Source organism: Bombus vosnesenskii, unplaced genomic scaffold (genome assembly GCF_011952255.1).
Source record: "Bombus vosnesenskii isolate JDL3184/JDL3185 unplaced genomic scaffold, Bvos_JDL3184-5_v1.1 scf7180000013272, whole genome shotgun sequence".
NCBI classification, from domain to species: domain Eukaryota; kingdom Metazoa; phylum Arthropoda; class Insecta; order Hymenoptera; family Apidae; genus Bombus; species Bombus vosnesenskii.
The window spans coordinates 2262750-2277925 of record NW_022882930.1 but is presented as its reverse complement, the minus strand read 5'-3'; the positions used below and the strand labels follow the sequence as shown (position 1 = coordinate 2277925).

Below are 15176 nucleotides of genomic sequence, written 5' to 3'. Positions count from 1 at the left end.
TCTCATATTAGAGTAATACATTATCACGATTGCCTGCTTAATTGTTACTTTAACTTGATACTTAATTGTAATAACTAAATAATACGTAACTCACTTTATTATAGTAATAAAAACCAGACATTACTTTATGTGTAGTCTTATCTCCTCTATCATCTTCCGGTGTATTTAATTATAGTAATTTTCTAAACATTCGCGAGAGAATGAAATCTAGAGTGCAATCGACACAAATGAAGTCTTCAAAATATAATCAATAAAGTCGCAATAATCCTCGACGAAGATTTTCATTCCCACTCTGGCATCTAATAATTTAATTTTTCAAACACGCGTCGATGTCGTTCTCTTGACTCACGCGACGCAACGTCAATTTGTTTCTACAAGAAGAAACGCCGTGAACCATCGATCTCTCGTGATGAAAACTAGATCAGGAACGCGTTGGTTTTGCGTGGCGATTTGGTGGTCACATCAATGGCCAAGGATACGTGTTCAGAAACGCGGAGCTGACTGCACGACGCGGTGGCCAGTGAAACGCACATAAAAGCGGTAGATAAACGTAAGGGGGCATTGATCGTCCGTCGCTCCTCCATTCACGAAGTTGCCGGTTATGGCTATACTTATGTGCTTAGGTGCACATCACATATACCGACCGTGTACACGTTTGCACACACGCGATACGATTACTCACGTGTGCACGAGGCCGATGTGTGTGCATACTTGTGTGTATATATGTGTGGCTGTGTGTGGTTACGTATATACGCGCATCTCCAACATAGTCGACAGCGATTCTTGCCACGGCCATGCGTGGTCACGGCACATACACACGATGAAATCGTTTCGGGGTCGGGAGAATAGCCCTGACCTTCCGCAAGTCCCCGTTCGTAAGTTGTGATAAAACGAAAGCCCGGTGACGTCACTGGTCCCCATGTGTCACGATATGCAGCTGAAACTTCGATACGTTGGTCTTTGAGCGTTTCGTTTTTCAAACTTTCGTGAGAATGGATTTTTATGCGATGGACCGAATGGTTTTTATAGAAACAAGTAGTTAGGTACAAGCAAAAAAAAAAAAAAAGAGAGAAGAAAAGCGAAAAACAATGAAAGGCGTAGAAAAAAATTGAGCTAAGTGTTATGAATTTTAAAATCATAGTAAAATTTATCGTAGGCACGGAAGTTATTGACTAGGTAAGTTTCCAACGAGAATCCAGTTAACCATAGAAAAATATGAATATTATACTAATCACTTCTCCAAACCACTTAATTCTATGTCTATCCGATTGAAACCGAACAATGCCATTTATCTTTCTTCTACTGCATAAAACCCAAGCCTAACACTAGGTTTACGAGACCCGTCAATTTGACGAATTTAAAAAATCACAGCACCAATTTTAACCGTTTTGCATCGTAAACTAATCATTTGAACCTAGTGTTAATGTTATTGTTATTTTTTTAATGATAATTTAAAAAAAAGACTTTATTTATTAATAATTTATTTAAACGTGAAGCTTAATATTGGTCCTTTCAGATTTAATTTGAATAAATCGATCTTTCATAGAAAAATTTTCGTTTACCCGTCAATTTAACGAGAGCTCGTAGAAATAGGTATATACGAAACGCCCGTAAACCTAGTGTTAAGTATTACTAACTACCTAATTAATGTGAATTGTTTCAAACTAATTGATCCTTTTAAACGCCTCATTCAAAATTGTTTAAATCTGTAACGTCTATTGATGCAAACAGAAGAACATATGTAGGAGTTTAGGGAACAAAACTGACCAGAAGAGCTCTAGCTTTGGGACGGAATCATGTGGTTCCGGAACGGTTTGTGCATATCTGGCTGGCAGGTAAGCGATGCAGTAAAATGGAATTACTTCAGAGAAAGCAAAGATGCATACAGAGGAAAGCAGAAAAGAGAAACGTTTTGCTTCTATGTTATCATTAACGATGCAGGATTTGTTTCTAATCTAGGATCTCTCATGGTTCTGGCGAAAAAAGGCGAAGCTGAAAAAATAAGAACAAAGAGGATAGAAAGGTAGTAAAAAGAAAGACAATGCTCGAAGACGCTTCGAATACGATCAGACCGAGACCAAAGAGAAAGTGATTTAAAAAAGCGTCCTTCGTGACTATATGTACCTACTCGTAAAAGTTACGACTATAAGTTGCGATATAACTCAGTGATTTGAATCCGTTATATTCATATTATACGCGCAATAGGTTCAAAAAATATTTTGGACGTAGGAAAATATATTTTCCACAAAACTACGAAATAGTGCTTTGAAAAGTCTATCTAGAAAAATAAATTATTTATGTATCTTCTTATTTGTATAGCACAAACTCGGGAAGTATTTAAGACAATAATTTGTCTACTAAATTTGGAGTAAATTTGAATCCCGATCGAATTCTAACGTATCTCTGCACACAGAAAGCATAACTGTGAAACTATTGAAAATAATCGAAATTCATAGGTTCTAAACAACATGAAATTTGTTCAAATAATACTTTTATGGAACATGTACATATTATACTTGTTTCTCTACATCAAAGGAAGAATTGCAACAAAAATACAGCGAATTTCTTGCATACTGAAGAATTCAATCCTTCCGTGTATTCCTCAAGTAGCACCACTTTATCCAATTTGCACGAGGCAAAATTTAATCTAATCCAGCAAAATGTAACGAAAACCTCACATCCTATCGTTCATATCGTCAAAGGTACCGCCACTTATATCCAAGCGTGCTTCTAGCGTTTCGCTACATTTCATCCGGCAAGTATACACGTGTCCAACTAGACATAACCATAGACGTGCAAGAAATCCAGACGAAAAACAAAACGGAAGAACGGAAAAGAAAAGAGAAAACTTACGGTACGTAGTAAGGAGAGATTGATCGATAAGGTGAACGTTCCATCTAATAATGGAGAAATTTCGTTCGAATGGAAGAAGGAGCGCGAGGTAAAGGGAAGAAGAAGAGGCATGTAGACGGTGATTCCCCGAGCCAGAAACGTTCGTGATGAACGTAGCGGTGCATCGATAATCGCTCGCGTGCCACGAAGGCGCGAAGGACGTAACGGAGATACAAGCTCGATACGCTGTACTACAGGCCGATCAACTCGATAAGGTAATTACTAAATGCTAATATAGAGAATCGTGTGTATTTCTGCTTTGCACATAACTATCCGCATGCCGCGTCTTTGTACGTTGATTTAGATGGCGGCTCGGTATGGGTGGATCGCGATAGCTACGACAAAATTATTATATTTGTATCTGAAAAGAGGAAATTTCAACGATTAATTGAAATTAATCAAACGAGTGAATTGAGATTTATGTGGCGAATGTTTTTTAGTGATTTGTGAACTTCTGTTAATACAGTGTATTTGATGAATTTTGTCAGCCAAAATGTAGCGTGTATTGTGTTAAATTTCAAATCTATTTCAGATTATGTATTTTTTTATTTTTGTACATTTTTAAGATGACGTTTATAGTACGACCAGAATTTCCTTTCTATCCTTGTTAAACTATAGCGTTTACATTTGTGAAATTTTTATGTAAGAGACAGTAGATCGATGTCTCGGCTTTTATAGTATGAAGTAATTAGATCATATTGTTATTTGGTCAGCTTTAAGCTTACCAGATGAATTTCATCATTCGATGTTCACAATTCGTTGTAGGACAGACGTTCTTTGAAAAAGATATAAGACAGATCGCCAGCTACATAGAGATCGTTTTTCCGAATAAATTAATAGACAAACGAAATCTTTTTATACAACATTCTCCAAACTAATGAAATATTATTGACGAAGATAACAAATGAATGGTACAATTTTATAATAAGACTGATTAATTTCCAATAACTAGTCTTCGCATAAAGATCATTTCTAAATCCCATCTAAACATCCGGGTAATAATATAAAATTATTTAACTAGAACTCGCAACCCTTTCCACTGACCAATCACTCTCAACGTAGCGCCCATACGCACTCAAAAGCCTCCAGCGCCTCTCTCAGAGCCAGTCGCAAATTCCACAGGTCAAGAACGACTTGTGGTGTCTGTCTGGTTGTCGAACGATATCCTCGAGCACTAAATATTACGAATGCCGGGCGAACTTTAAATTAAACGACGGTTCAAGCCCGGCCAGATTAGCCACCGCGCAATGCATAAATACAGTGCAGAACCGGCGCGGTGTCCCGGTCCCTATGTAACGCCGGGACTTACGAGCGCCTTGTGTCCCGAAAAACACGTCCCTTATCGTCCCGGTATCTCGTGCAATGCCGATGTTACATGTTCGTATCGAGTGTCATTAAGTGTGATTATATTACCCCGTCTGTTCACGTGTACATCGAGATAGAACGAGATAGAACGTGAGAGGGGGGTGGAAAACAGAACAGGAGAGAATGGAATGGAGAGAAAGAGAGTGAGTGAGAGAGAGAGAGAGAGGAAGGAGAAGAAAGCACGTTCGAGGACTGGGACACAGGAGGGCACAAGAGGAGGAGGTTTTCGTGCCGTGCTGCCAGAGGACGGGGCCAGAGAAGCCGCTTTTACGTCGATACGTAATTTATTGCCATATCCGATATTAAAGTATCGTGGATAAGACGAAGGGATTGGCAGAAGGTCTACCTGCGAGTTTCTTCCCTTTCTTCTCGGCCGCGAGGACGCTACGCGTGTGGGAGTTTCTTTCTGCACCTCTTTTGTTCGTCCCCATTTCTTTTCTCTTCCCTCACCCGTTGCGTTTCTTTTCCACTTCGCGTATTATTTTGCTTTAGTTTCAACCGTATTTCTGTTCAATCGGATTCGAGCGACATTTCAGGAGTTTCGAATATTCGTCAGTTGACAAGAAATTATTAAGACAAATTATTAAATCAGGTGGTGAAAATTGTAAGTTTAGTTCGGCTAGATTCGTAAAAATATTTAATTTTAATATTTTGCAACAAATTTTACAAATAATCTCGATGTACATTTTATCGATTCCATAGAAATAATGATCGATAGATCGTGCATCTATATTTTTATCGTCTACTTTTATCACTTCAATTTAGAAAAGCACAAATATTCGCCGAGTGCATTTAACATACAAAATTATAGAACGCGTACAAAATATAACATCTTCTATGATGTATAGTGGATGAAAGAAATTTCTGCCTAAGTTTCATTTATTTAGTTCTATGTTCATAAAAATATAGATTTTTTATCAATATTTACAATTAATTAATAATACCATTTACAAGCGATGATTCGATATCAACGTGTGAATCCGGCTTTATAGGAAACACGAGTCGCATTTCTGTGGAGTAGTTCACAGGATCTGTGCGTTGATTGATGACAAATTGGTGTGCTAAGAGCGAGAAGCTGATGGATATTTAACGCCGCATTTAGCCTGGCAACGAGGCTAGTGGAAACACGGTTTGATGTCGCACGAGGATGAAAACGGCTGCTTAAAATCCTGCTACTTAATGCATCGTTCGCTCGGAGGTTGAACGTGAAAGATGTTATTTTCCGGTGCTGTTATATTATAGATATTGTAGCATATTTTGCAGCGGAAATGGAGAAATGATATCATTTGTCACCAGGACGAAAAGTCGTTTAAGCGAGTGGACAACACTAGTGCTTTTTGTTAGGCTCGTCATTCGTTTGGATAAATTTGGAAGATGTGAGAGAGAACATTTTGGCGGAATTTGTGTACTATATTCTAAACAATCCGCTTCAATGATCGAACGGTGCACTTTAGCGATTAGATGAAATTCTGATTGAGTGTGGGGTAATGTAAGTGATAGTTTGAAGTGGAAGTGATTAGTTTGTGGTGATAGTTGCGCTACTGCTGGGTTGTGTGTAAAAACTCCGCTGGTGGTGTTCCGCTGGCTGAGATAGGGATGGGTGGTTCTGCTGCGGGTGTAGATGTCGCTGCTGGGGTACTGCTGTATTTTCTTCTCATTTAAGAATCGTAGAAGAAAAATCGGAAAACTACGGGGTCGCTGGGATTCGAACCCGGGTCCTTAGGTTCGTAACCTAAGGCGCTAACCACTGCGCTACTGCCGTCAGGCCGTACTTCGTGTCGAGCGGTAGTATTTATTGTCGAGTGCCGCTACATGATAAAGGAAGGAATTAAGTTCTTTAATTTTTTACTAAACTCAACGTTTCTGAATACGAAAATAATTATTATCAAAAAAGGTAGATCTTCAGAAAACGAATTGGCAAATGTTACAAATTCTGTATTACGTAACAGAATGAAGAACTTCGAGGGAATCTTGAAATTCAACCAATATAGAAAACTACTGAATCTTTCGTAAAGTTATTATACCTGAACTTCAAAGCCATGTGAAATACGGCTAAAAGAATAGAAAAAAAGACACTATCGAGAGAAGCGGAAATAAGTAATAGTTTCTTAATGGACGACAAACGAAAGGAAAGCAGGTAAGGCAAAGATAAAACGAAAGATCGTAATACTCCTTAATTTGGTGGCGCCATGAATGAACGAAGGAACTCACGTTTCACCCTGGAACGCACACTCATCTTCCCTTGGGCCGTGTTAAAACTAACAAACCGGTGGCTCAGCCGTCTCTGTAATTTTTTAATTACAGGGCCGCGTCTCTCAGTCACTCAGCCCCGGTGACTTGCAACCGGTGTCTAGAATCCACTCCCTAATTTTTAATAACACCTAGCGTCGGAGAGAGCCAGAGTAATAAGTTTGTAGGCGGTTCTCCGTGGGTTCCGAACCAGGAGCGGAAGAAACGAAGGAGCGGCGAAAGAGAGAGGCAAAGCCACCGGAAAACATATTGGTAGCGTACAACGAAAACCTATTTTGTGGTAGGTGGTTCAAATTACCGCGCGTCGTTTTAAGAAGAAATTACTAGATTAGAGATAGAAATTACTAGATTAGAGAAGAAATTACTAAATACTAGATTTACTATAACTAGATAACTAGAATACTAGAAAAAAATTCCTAACGTGTGGGTGTTTTAATTATTTACGGTATTTAAATTTTACTGAAATGAAACGACATTGTTTTCTTGAAAATATCGACGCAGAATATTATATTGATTTTATGATATAGATAGATATTGCATGTGTGTGTGTTGTAATTGGTAAACGACAAGGGGAACAGGAAATGTAATAAAAACTACGCAAATGTCCGTTAATGTTTGTGACAATTGTAACAATTTTCATTTTGCCCTTTTGTTGATATTCAGAATGCATGAGTCATTCTGTTCCATTTATTTGGCTTTCAATTATTTGTTCATTCGAGATACACACCAAAAAAAGAGATTTGGAATAATATATAATTATAGTGGTCCTGCGAGTACCTATGTGTCGGTATTATTAAAAATGTGAATAACCTCTGAATTATATGTTGAATACGATTGAAAGATTGTACGCAGAAGTTTCATAGCTTTGACGTGGCACAACACGTGCGTATAGTACTTTCTTGTTCAGTGCAGTCCAAACGCGACAAACAAAAATTCAATTTCCTATCTATATTAAAGCAACGAACCATTCAAGTCACACGAAGAAATATTTTCAGCCCATAATACACCGGTTCAATCGGTTTTTTCGTTGAAATATTCATTCTTTCACACAACGTTTCTTCCGATTACGATCGAGCCTCCACAGCTGCCATTACATCAACCCTTCAATACAATGTCACAAAATAATCTAATCTTATCATGCGTAATAAACAATTCCAGTTATCGTAGCCAAAAAAGACAAAACGAAAAGAAACAAAGGAAAATTAAAGAATACTTTATGAAGACTGGAGGCATACGACTATGCCTAAGTTGTGTTAACCACAACAGACGAAATGGGAAAAAGATAAGAAAGAACGGATGGTAAACGCGAAGAAGGGACGAGGAACCAGAGCAAGACGTCGGACGTTCTTCAAATCAACGTGAACGCGATGGGTAGAAGCAGTGACAGCCGGCCGAGCAATACGCGGTTTTATTATGCGCGCGATCCGCGCGCGCCTTCTAACCGAGGCTTATGAATAAATATCGCGATTTCCGTCGGCCGAGAGATCGAGAGAGTCGAACCTAGCATCGACGGTGCGGCAACAGAACGGATCGATAAAAATTCGTCTCGTACAGCCAGCCGCCATAAATATTCCAATAAAGGTCGACCGTGCGTCGTCGGGCCGCCTTGAGAACGTTTCGTCTCTGTCCCTATATTCAATGCCCGTCCACGGGCTGGCCGGCTTACGTCGCGTGGTACGCGAGAAAAATTTTCCAGGATATTCTTTCTCTCTTTTTCTTTTTGTTCTTCTTTCTTTCTGGTGTTTCTCGTTTGTCCACGATCGACGTCCCGGAACGATCTCGCGGGCGTTTCGCGTCGAGACGACGCGACGTGTTGCTCTGAATTTTCCCGAGGTGAAAATCTTTCTATTTCCAATGTGATATAGAAACGATAGGTTGTTTGTATCTTGTGACGCGAAATACGAAACGGGATTTTAAGTGGAAGTCGTCGAGTATGTGATTTTGGCGAAATTCTTGTAGACAAATTTGCATGGTGTTCTTTATAATTTTTTCAGATTTCCGTCACGGATTCTCTCTACCCTTTCAAAGACACGCTTCTTAATGAAAAATGTCGCTCATTTAGCGATGGGATAATATAGTTTCGTTGGAAGATTGTTTAAAAGCTTTTCCATTTACTTGTTCACAATTTTAGAATAAACGGATCTTATGGTTTCTTCGTTTCCATGATTGCGCGCGGTAGAATTCAAGGAACTAGTTTCTCTAATTAACTAACCACAACCTAATTAAAGTTACTAATACTATAGGTAGTACTAAATGTTTTTAAATTATGATTAGATGAAAGTAGATAAATGGAACAATACCTTTGGTCAGTAGCGTTGCTGGTTTAACGGAAAGTAGAAACTTTAAATTTGGTATTGAAGTGGGCCGTTTTCGCTTGCATGACCTGAAACTGAAACAACATCGATTTAAATTCGATTCCAACATCCATAAGATTTTAAAGTGTACTTTCTTTGTATTTGCATTAAGCTACGTCAGATTTCCATTACATTAGATACCTACCAATGTCTACCGCACTTTTTTTTCTTTTATAATAACTTAGTTGAACAATCATTTTGACTTCTAGAATTGCAATTGCGTTACTCTTCGTTCCTTTCTATCTCTGATCGATAATCATAGTATCACGTACAATAAACTTTTATAATTTTTAGCCATGTCGGATAAATATGTAATTCCAAATTATAAATAATTTCTTATACGACTCTACACCGTGAAACTTTACTCCAAAAGCAAATTGTTACTTCCAATATCAATCTATCCAACGAAAAATCAACTAAAAAGTATCTAACCGCTTGGAATTTTTATTTTATCGTTCAACAGTCAGGATAGGCATGAGCCATCGCGTTTCAACGTCGCGTCGAAGGGGATGATAAACGCGAGGAGCACGGTTCGCCGAACGGTAACGTCGATTACACAACGGCGAGGGATCGTTTTGAAAATCACTTGACGATCGCGATCGAATCCAACCGGCCGTCCCGTTCAATTTAAATATTTAACGGAAGAGAATAATAACGGTCCATTATGTTCGCGCGACAGCTACGCGATGCTGTGTGAGCGCTGGTGTTGGTTGCGCGCTATCGGCCAGTGTTATTAATGTTACTATTTACCATCGCTGCTGGCGCAATTGTCATCACGCCAGACAGTACGCGGCACTAATTACCGTCACGGCAGCCTATTGTTCCACTTAAAGCTGATTGTTATCGTTACGCAAATTGCAGCCAATGCAGCGCGCGCCAGTAATGATTTCGCACCGATATCAATTCCGTCGAGCGTCTGAATGCCTATATACTAATGCACTTATATACATTACATATACATGTATATACGTGGAGAACACGTTGCCGTGGATGATAATTTTTCTTATTGTTAACGACATTCCGATCGTTAATAAGCGGGGCGGAATAGTTTTCCATTAGCGGTGGACAGCGAATAAATGACCGACTACGTAATCGGACAAAATAATCGCCGGCTAATGTCTTGATAGATTGACGCGATCGAACGAGGTCGATGCGCCGCTGGCTGCTGCTTCGAAGCGAATTTGCAAGTCGAGTTTTGCGAAATTCTTCAACACGACAGTGATCAGGGGGTGAGATCGCGCGGTGACTGTTACTGCGAGCCAAGGTCTTCGGTCGAGAAAACGTGCGTTGTAGAAGATGAGAATTTTATGATTTAGCGTCTGTGTGGAAGTATCGTAGCAGAAATATGGAGAGATCTTACATTCGGATCTATGAAATTGTTGATATCAAGAGAATCTGGATATTACGAAGTCTATAGATGTTGTAGGATATCGTATGTTGCACGAGAATTCATAATATTTTTGTATCAAATTAATATTTCAATCTTGTTCCGAGTTGGAAATTCTTGGCAATTGGAAATTTGATGCAAAGAGGTGGGATTTTTTAAAATGAAGCTCATACGCGAAGGTAGCATCGATAATACAGAACTGATTGGCAACGCGTTGAATTTTAAAATTGTTTCACGTACAGAAATTGGAAAACGCGATATATTTCTTTCTTGTATTCTTCAAATACGATTCTTTTGAACTATTCCTCTTAATTACTTTAAGAGCAAGAACAGTTCATTTTCGCAACTGACAGGATAAAATAAAATCATTGTCGATCCTTTTCATCGACTACAATCAAATTTAATCGAACCGATGGTTTACGGTAAAAGGAATGTTCAGATTTAAAAGAGCGAGCACAACTTCACCAGCCTAAATCACGCAAGCGATTGACTTTGTGAAAGCAGTTCTTGTTGGTTTGAAAAATCGTTAACAAAGATTCTTCACGGCGACAAACGATAGATAGATCCTTTGAAACAACGCGACGGTTACGATAAAATTCCGCGGCGGCTACGTTCGATCGTAATTATCTGGTCGTGTTTATAAATCACCATGGATCAATTAATGCACGAAACGAAGGGAGAGAGATAGAAGGGGGAGAAAAAAAGGGGGCCAGTAAAGGTAGAAAGCATGCGCCGTTTTATAATACAGTCCGTGATCTTAAATCAACGTCCTTTTCTTGGCCGGAGATAAATCTTGCGCGGTCGAGCTCGGCCTAAGAAATATAAATACGATTGTGCATAGAAACGGGGCGTTTTGTCGCTCGAAGCGCGCGTCCAACGAAATAGTCCTCGCGATTTCGCTCCACGTCCTCGTTTTGCAAGGAACTCGCGAAACAGGGAAGGATTTATAAAAAATTTAAAAGAACTTCTTCATTTTTTAATTTCTTAATTTAGAAATATTTCTTAATTTTGACCGACTAAAGAAAAGATGGATATTCTGTAATTAAGATGACAGAATTTGGTTCGAAGGAAATATCATAGCGAGAAACGCTGTAGATAGTATCTTCTGTGATTGGAGCAATAATTGTTAGATAAATAATATGTGATCGTTTGCACTGTTATTTAGGTACACTACTTAGGTATACTACTTGGGTTGGTTGTAACATATAATATGTTATCTCTCTAACACATAGCTATACGTAAATCGTTCTAAGATATTTCAATGTTTTGGAATTTGCAAAAAGCAATATCAAATTCTGAGAAACTTTGAAAATACGTACACAATGCAAACAGATGCGAAATTGTTTCAATGCTTGGAAGATTAAGCAAAATAGATATAGTTAAAGATAACAGATCTCTATGGTATTTATTGATAAAAAAAGTTGTATATTTTGTCACATTTTCATAAAACGATCATCCCTCGCATCGAATCATTAATTAAAAAAAGATATCGTTTTTAATCAAACAGTTATTTTCTCAAGGCGAATGGATCGATATTCTGTCGAGCATACATCCTATATTAAGTTCTAAACGATATTATATACAGAATTTCTATTATATTTTCCGCTATGTAATATCTTTAGAAATTTTAATATTTCAGAAACAATCTATGGCTTCTCTGAAAGTATCGGGATGTTTGTTCGTCGAAGCGAGGAAAATTCTCCGGGAAGGACGCGTCTGCAACGAGCGCTGCAACGCGAGTGGACGCCTCCCGGTTCGGACAGCGTCTCTTATTAGCCGCTAAGGCGTCGCGACGCCCTGGTTGCAGAAAAATCCGCGAGATGGGGACGCCCGTAAAGCTGGCTGCCACAAAACGCAAGGCAGAATCGAATCGGGAAAGACGAAGGCGCTAATTCATATGCCCGATTCTGTTTCCGCTGTTCTATTTTATTCTCAAACGTCTTCGTCGTCGGATATTCATCAGAGATGGTATCTAACGCGAGACATGACATCGCAAATTATATTTGCTCGAGGATGTAACTCATTTATCATATACTTCGTGTAGTTCTTTACGTTCTAACGTATTTATTTACATGTATAAGGAACGTACGCATGTATATGTACATACGTACGTGATGTATATTAAAATGATGTCTCGGGAAATTTACATTTTACAGAATGTGATAAGCGAACCACGTGTGAGCAAGGATTACTCGGTTCTTTGACATTCTTGCAGCTTCGACTTGCTTTCACGGTAGCTGACAGATTCCTCGATATATGAGCCTTCCAGAAGGTAATGATTAACTTCTACGTTTTGTGAGTTTCATAATTTTCTCACTCAGGTACACGATTAATGTTCAATTCTCGGAAAACGAATAACTTACTCCCCTAAGTTTCTTTATTGCAAAAAGACGGTATAAATGATAGCGTAGACAAATTTTAAGGATTAATGCTAAAATTTCAAGAATTAGCGATTATAGCATTATCAGATTCTTTTACTTTTTAATTTTGAAACTGATCGATGAATCTTCTGGACGGTTCACACGTCCATTCATAGTATATACGTAAATTGCGATTGTTTCTATAGTAATTTTGTTTACTTGATTTTTTGAAAAGTACTATCCAAGTTCAGGTATACCGATATAACGAATATTTTAGAAGTTACCAATTCCCGACAGACCCTGAAAATTGTTAAAGCCGTTTATTTATTTCCCTATTTATCATCGAGAGATCAATTATCTAACGCATCGTCGCTGCGTGAACGTAACAACATCCAGACATGTACACCGAATCCCAAGAACGCAACAGAGTACCCTTGGTTTCAACAGCTTCAAAATTTTCTGGAAAGCCAGCCTGTTGACGCGTCGCGGAAACGCGGTCGTTCCCATTCCCGGTTCCATCGCGCAACAGAAATATCGACTGAAGTTTTAACATACACCTCTCGTATGGCTGCCGAGTGCATCTGGGCTGTCGTCATGGGAATATAAAAGGGAGCTGCAACGATAGACAGATAACTAGAAGAGGACAGAGAGGGAGCGAAGGAAACGGCGGGATAACAAGGGACCAGAGGGGGTTGAGTCGAAAAGATAGACGAAGGAGGGCAGCCGAGGGAGGAGGGCTGCAGGGGAGAGGGAGGAGGGAGAGTAAAGGGAAAGAAAGATCGAAGGAGATGCTTGTCACCTCCTACATCTTACACCTCCGCGCGCGCGGATCCTGCACGCTTTCCCATTCTACATACGCCTTCTTTTCTGCATCCTTCGGCTCCCTTCGCTCCACCCCCGTGTTCCACCCTCTGCGGCGCTTCCGCGTCGTCTTCTCAGCCGCCGCCGCTAACCGTCCACCCCCGCAACCGTGCCGCGGCAGACAGAGAGAGAAGCAAAAGACGATCGTGCCTGCCGGAGAAAAAGGTGGCCGAACAAGCCACCGGGAGGGGATGTGCTTGCTTCGAGCATAGCTAACTAGCTGAATCTGAATCAATACTTACTTCCGCCCCCAACCGACTCCCATCCTCTTCTCTACCGAGTCTCAGCCAGCTCCTCTTTCCTTCTTCTCCCCGACCACCCCCTACCGGGGTCCTCCTTTTTAGCGAGAAAGGACTTTCGGGGTACCCTCCTGCGCTTACCTCTCACCACCACCCTCGACCACCCCCATTACCCTTCGCGTTACTGTCTTTCTATGTGTCTCTTTCTCCCTGCTTCTTCCGTTATTTTTTTTCTCTTCTTATTCCCCGACCTCCTCCAACCTTACCTCCCCCCGTATAGCTCTTCTTCTACCCTTCGTCGCGTCGAGCCTCGTTCCAATCCTTATCGGAGGAACTTCTTTTCCCTTTGCGGACGGCATTTTTCGATAGTCGCGACGTTTGATCAGCCGAATTCACGCTTCCGCGATCCTCGCCCGTTGTAGATTTCGTTTGCGAAGCTCTCGCGAGTGGGCACAGCCGAGCGGAAGATCGGATCGTTCTCGCGAGCGAGTTTTCCTTCGTTTCTGGGATCTTCGGGTTCAACGGTTCGCGTTAATTTCGTTCGATTTCGGTGTTTTGCGATTCCTAGCAACGAACGCGGCTTCCTCAGTCTTTATTGCGAATTGAACTGTTTTGTTGGTGTTGAAAGATTGAGCCATTGCAAAGATCAAGTATTGGCCAGTTATATCTAATGAAAGTTTCTTAATTTTGGTATCGAACTATCAAATATTATTGTAGTTATTATATACAGATACTACCATCATTGCTTTGTTTAACTAAGCGTGTAACATTTTGCCTTTAAATAAAATTTTAAACAAAATAGAATTGTCAAAAAAGTAGAATTTTCTTGGTGCAAAGAATAACTAAAATTGGCATCTGCGATAAATATCGCGTACCTAAAATCGATACAATTTCAATACTATTTCGAATTTTGATCTAAATAGCCTGTGAAGTTTGCTACCAAATTACCATGGTAAATCGTAATTACAAATAATCGCAATTATTATTAGACAAAGATAAATTGTTTTCTTACGCACTTCACTCAGATAAGAAGAAGTATTTGCATAAAGAAATAACGGCGTAACCGCGAGAAGAATAGACCAGAGGCAATTCTAGTCTCGGCTTAGCTACTTTAAAATTCGAGTCTTCTCTTGTGGCATCACGATCTACTAGCAGCCACGACTCGAGGACCGATTCGAGGGGTTGTTTCCCCTTGACAACCTACGGGCATCCCCTCCATGGTTTTACGACACCGTTCCACCACAACGCTCTTAAAACACGAAGCTTATCTCTTAAGTAAAAAGTACAGGAAATCCTGGCTTCGTGCAGATTCGTCTTCTCACGACGGAACCAAATTTAATTCCTGTCTGGAAATATCCACACCGAGCGTTTATATGCAATTTATACGACTAGTCTTTGGGTCTCCATAGACATTCCATCAAGAAACAGATCTTTTTACAGAGATTTTTTAAATGCAACAAGATACTAT

General features: G+C 39.8%; 1 protein-coding gene across 2 annotated transcripts in view; it reads right to left on the bottom strand.

Annotated features, from left to right (window-relative positions):
• The window catches only part of LOC117231471 (zinc finger homeobox protein 3-like), a 288298-nt gene that overhangs the window by 94048 nt on the left and 179074 nt on the right, over positions 1-15176 (bottom strand). For both annotated transcript variants that reach the window (XM_033489938.1, XM_033489937.1), the window contains exon 6: positions 8808-8896. The gene's annotated coding sequence lies outside the window, so the exon portion shown is untranslated. The remainder of the gene's footprint in view (positions 1-8807; positions 8897-15176) is intronic.